The sequence below is a fragment of the Cetorhinus maximus genome, chromosome 6 (assembly GCF_964194155.1).
Source record: "Cetorhinus maximus chromosome 6, sCetMax3.hap1.1, whole genome shotgun sequence".
In the NCBI taxonomy this organism is placed as follows: domain Eukaryota; kingdom Metazoa; phylum Chordata; class Chondrichthyes; order Lamniformes; family Cetorhinidae; genus Cetorhinus; species Cetorhinus maximus.
In genome coordinates, this window is record NC_135884.1 from 47,747,774 (window position 1) to 47,753,773 (window position 6,000).

The following is a 6,000-nucleotide window of genomic DNA, read 5'->3' on the forward strand; positions in this document are numbered from 1 at the left end:
CTCATTGCCTACAAATAAAAGGTATCCCTATGGGCACCAGCATGGCTCCCAGTTTTACCTGTCTTTTTGTTGATCACATTGAGGGTACTCAGTTGCATTCCTACTTAGGTCCCTCCCTGTACTAGCAATCAGGAAGACAAGGTGCAGCATTGTCTACAATACTTAGAGTAGCTGTCGGAAAAGGTGTAAGTAGCATCAACAAAACCCAAATCATGCAGAAGCTCAAAATATGTTAATAATAGGAACGGAAGGGAACTGGCCTGAAAGCAGCACCAGTTTCATACAGGTGTTCAGGCTGTTGAATGCTGCCCCTATATCCTGATAATATTGTGGAGAGAAATCTCATTAACATAAATTTTAATGAAATAAAGGGGTAGACTTTCATCTTCATTGCTAGGGCAGTGATCTCATGAGATAGTTTATTCCCACCCCCTCGCCCCACCACTTATAGAACCCATCCAATTTCCATTCCAGTGATTTCAGATCACCTCTCCCGATTGGCGGTGAAGATGAAAAATCTACTCAGACAAATCTTTTGCATAGTCTGTACACAGCCTCCAAGCCCACACTGTGGGCAGGATTTTCTCCACCCACCCGCCGCTAGGATCTTCCAGTCCCTCCGTAAGTCAATGGACTTCTGGTTGGGGTACTGCATCGCCTGCGGCAGGTCCCACCCACAACAGGGCCGGAAAATCCTGGCCAGTGTCTCAAGGACACATTAGTAAATATTAGAAAGGTGGAGTAGGCCTCAGAGATTTGCACCTGATAAAATGGCAAGTGGGTGGTCAGCAGCACGTCAGGCACTGAAAATTTCATTTTGGCCCATATGTCATGACGCTCACATGAGCTCAGACATCAGGGAAAGGACACTCTGCAGTGATTGCCCCTGTGTGCAATTAATTTTGTAAGATTTTGGATAAAGGGATGTAGAGAGAGGGTCAGGTTTTGATCCATTTCTTTTGTCCACTTCCGTTACTGCATTTAACATAGATACAAATTCTTCACATCTGTCTCCCAATCAATTGCACTACATCGCTGTCACTGAATAAAGTTTCTAATGAGCAACAGATGCTAATATTGAATAGATGATTTGTATGTTAAAGATTTTAGAGGGCCTGTTTCAGTCAGTGAATTTTGAGGCACCCTGAAGCAAGCCTTTACACACACATTAATAAAAGAAAATGTTCATGTGCAGGATAAATCTATGTTGACATGAAATAAACATATTTTGGGTATATGCATGTATGGTATAGATTCTGCAGGAGTTTATCAATTGGTTTATAAAATTCAGACTATCCAATTAGGTAATCAATTATCCAGATTAGTCAATTATCCAATTAATTCTCTGCTTTGATGACAATGAACTGTACCATGAAACTGTTTCTAATTGAACTTTCAGTGCACCACTCTATTGAAATTTTGATGCAGATATCTTTATTGTTAACGAGCTGTGAGGATTTAATTTAAACTGGAAGAATCATCAAATCGAAGTACAATGTAATTATTTTTAAGTGACTTCAGTGAACTGCATTCGACTGAAAGCTTAATGAAAATAGCTTTTACTGTTAATTAAGTATGACAGTTTGATTTAAACTCACTGTTATGACTACATCACTATATTTTGCCAGAATTCTTGGATCCAGTGGGCAAAGCATTTGTTTCTCTAGAGTCACCACTTCTCCCTGCAATAGCTTTATCTCTCCTCACTAATCATTTCGCCATTATATTGTCAGTCAGGGAGATTGAACCAATCAATACTTTGGCACCTCCAGAAATGTTATATTTGATGTTCCTTTGACAATCTTCTAAAGATTAAAGAATATAGGAATTAGAATTGCCAACTTTGGGTGGACATATTCCTGGAGGTTTCATCACATGATCTCCAACCAACCCGACCAATCAAATAGCCTTTTTCCCAACTTCCGAAATTTTTATTACTGATAAACTAAAGTGCTCAAAGAATATGAAAAGGCGTCCATCTTTTTAATGCCCCTTCTGATGTTTCTCCAGGGCATTGTTCGCAGCGGTGATCTGGAAATTAATCTTTAATCCCTGGAGACTCCAGGGCAATCCTGGAGGGTTGGCAACCATAATGAGAATTGATTCTGATTTAGATTCTCCTTGTACCAACAACCAGCTGAGATTTGCCAGAAAGCCGTAGTTCAAGTTTCACTCCAGTAACTTGAGCATAAAATGTAGGCTGACACAACTGTGCAGTACTGAACAGGGTGTTGCACTGTAGGAGGATCCAACTTTCAAATGTGATGTGAAACCAAGTTTGCCCTTTCAAGTGGACATAAAAGACCCCATAGGACTATATCTCAAAGGAAAGCAGGAACGATCACCCCGGTGATTAAACAATATTACTATAACAGATTATCTGGTCATTAACACGTTGTTGTTTGTGGGACCTTGCTGTGCAAAAATTGGCTGGCATGTTTCATACATTATAAACATGTCTATACTTCAAAAGTATTTCATGGCAATAAAATACTCTGGGGACATTCTGAGATCGTGAAAGGTGTAACAAGTCTTTCTTTCTTCACTCAAACTCTTCCAGTGAAGCCCAACTACCAATGTAACTTGAGACTGGAATTCAATCTGTGATCTCATCATAGTTACTCCACATATCTCAGATTTGAGGTTACTAAGAACATAAAGTGTAGAATAAGGAATGACCCCTTAAGCTTATTGGATAAGCAAACCAATCAATCATTTAGATTTTTTTTCTTCTGAATGCTAAGGGTAATCAATTAAAACCCTGGAATATTAATTTGCCTTTACAATTCTGTACCTGTCAAATTTCACTCATTTAGTGTGATTGAAACCCATTTTAATTTTTACACATCCATTAAAAAAAAATAAAGGCAGCTTCATATCTTTAGCTGGATTTGTGATCAGTATCTTTGATTCTCACTCCTAATATTACCAGATCTTGACAGCTATGCGGCCCACGCTTAAAACTCTGACCTGCCACATTCCAGTTGACTTGTTCATGATTGCAGTAGTCTGTGCATCAACATGTTCCAAAAAGTATTCCATTATCTGTGTGCCTGTTCTCATGTTTATCCTTAAAATCTTCATGCCCTTTCTTAAACTGATATTTCTCCAACCCTTTCTTCAAGGGATTAATTGCTCCATTACTGCTTTTTCTGAGAGACTGCAGCACATTTACGTGCTGTGTGGCAGATAGAAACTCTTCTCATGTCTCATTTCAGGATTGTTCATTTTGTACTCATGGTTGCATGATCACCCCTCAACTTAAGTAGCTTGCTAACATCCATCTGACATATGCCTCTCACCATATTAAATACTTGAATCGCATTTTCTCTCAATCTTTTTCCCAATGAAAACAAATCTATTTTGTGCATTTTTCATCATAATTTAAACCCCTAAACCCTGGAAATATCCTTTCCCTGTTATGTGCACTCTTTTCAAACAATCAATACCCTATAGAAAGTACTTTTCCCAAAATTTGCACTTAATGGGTAAGGACTCTCATCACATTTAGCAATATCAAAAAGGCACTTTTAGATTTGGTTAGTAATACAGAACAGATATTATCACAAGCAATGTTATATATAGTAAATTTCCATTTCTATATTGCTATGTTGTATTGGTATTACATTTCATATATAGTCTCAAGATGCATCATAGTTCTTGGTTACTGCTCTAATAACTTCACACTGAACAAACACTTATAGCAAATAGCAAATCATCACACCTATTTACTGTGCATACTTGTTTCATACGTTCCATTCATTACATTGCAATTATCCATCTTGTTCCAATTAACCTTAATATTTGGGCTATTGACTAAAATGCACAAAGGTTGAGGTGGGCAGTCTGGGACTAGTTTATAAAGAAGCAGAGAAATGGGTTGAGGTGGTTAAGTATTTTTCCAGAGTCTGCAAGAAAAAGAATAATATCCTTCACATGAGATGTACTTCAAATTGTATTGTCTAGTGCAAAAGAATTGATTTCAGCACTTTCTTATCTATTGATGTGATTGGCAGGCATATTCCTTGTTACATGTTTTTGGATCTGCTCATTAATCAGAGATTCATTAGGACAAGATACTGGCCATTGATGATCCTATATTTCATAGTGCAGGTGGAATTAAGAGCTGCCTAGTAGGACTCTAGTATATAGCGATCTAGGTGGGCCTCATAAAAAGTAGCTAGTAAATGCTGCTTATACTATAATGTTAGTGCATAACTGAGCAAGGAATCTTGCACCAAAGCTAACATTAAGCTGCTGAGTGAGAAGATCCCAAACTATGGGTGCAATACAGTTGGAAAAATGTTGATGAGAGATTCTAAGCTTTTGTGCATCAATTATCAATGTGTCAGGGCAATTGCTAGCACCAATGGAGGCCTGTCCAAAGTATAATGTACAAGCCATTTGACCTCTGATATTGAAATCCAAAACACAGTATTTCTTGTTTATTGGTTTGAAATGCATTGGCCTGGAGGTTTGAAAATAGCTGTTGTTAGCACTGTCGTCTTATTCATGGGTAAACATTAAATCAGAGAACTGAGAAATGTAATTTTTTTTGCTTGTAGAGCCCCCAAATCAATGGGGATATTGATTTAATCATTCAATATGGCCCATGAAGGCCTTTGTAATCACAAGTGAAGAAAGCATGTGAAATAGAGTAAAAATGAGCAGGTGGGAGAAGTGGGGTTTGAGAAACATAAGTAGTAGTATTTATGAAGAATTATTAACACTAGTATAAAATAGTGACATGTTAAGAACATAAGAATGAACAGGACTGAAAAAGGGCCAATAAGTCAATGTGGCTTTAGTCTATAATCCAGATCCAGATACTGGCTGGCCATTTTTTTCATATCTTTTTCTTCAACCCAAACCCACATTACTTTGTTACTTGATGTGCCATGAATTGATTCTGTTCCCTTCTGAATACTTCAACTGAGTTGGTATTTACCGCAATGGATATCAATCTATTCTGTATCAGTAATTAATAGAGCCAGAATTATTGATTTCTGTAGTTATATAAAACCCTTATACTTGACCCTATTTGGGATGGCAGAAGATGTAGCACTGGATTTGGTAAGTTTCAAATTTGTAAGAAAAGTTGTACTGAAGCCTCATCTGCAGAATAGTTCTCTATTGCAGTGCTTTCTGGAAGCAGCTTTGGAATTATCCCTTCACATTTCTATTTTCACGTTCTGTGAAATATGTCCCATTTTAAAGACATTTCCACTGTAAAATCAATGTACATTTTATGCAGTTGCCTTTATAGTTACTTTTTATATTTTAAATAAGCTAAACAGCTTGTTGAATTAAACTTGACAGAACAGAATTATCCCTGTTTAAAGCTTGGCTTACATGGCTGCTGCTCCGCCCATAAGTGACCCTTTGTACCCTGAGATTTTTGTGCACTCGGCATAGTGATATGGCTCATTAAATCCTCATGTTAATGAAAGAGCAAGCATTTTGTCTGCAGTTATTCAGCTTTTACACATTCATTTATTTATATATACATTACAGAAAGCACAATTCAAGGAAACAGGAGTTTAGTGCTGAAATAAGAGATATCAATTATCTTTTGAGTCATGTGTAAAATTAGATATTTCAGGTCAGGTACGAATGACCAAGTAAGAGATGTATTGTCTTCTTATGTTCTTCAGAACAGGCAAACTAAGATATTGGGTTTAATAAACAACAGTGAATCATACTGTCAGTAATCAGAATCATTGATGTTTTTACTAGGTGTTTCTTGAGGTAATCATTGTCAGTCTGAAAGATGTTCTATGTTTGAAAGTATTGAACTTTTGTACTTTAACCTGCAATTTACTTTTCAAGCTTCTCTTCTTACTTTACTCTGTTGGGTCAAATAAAACTTCCTGATAGCTTAGTTTCTGAGATAAACCAGGATCTAATCAGTCCACTGCTAATGTCTTAAAAACCTCAAGTCTCTCGACCTAATCTCTGGAAGTATAAACCATAGGCTAAGCACAGCAGTCCAATTCTGGT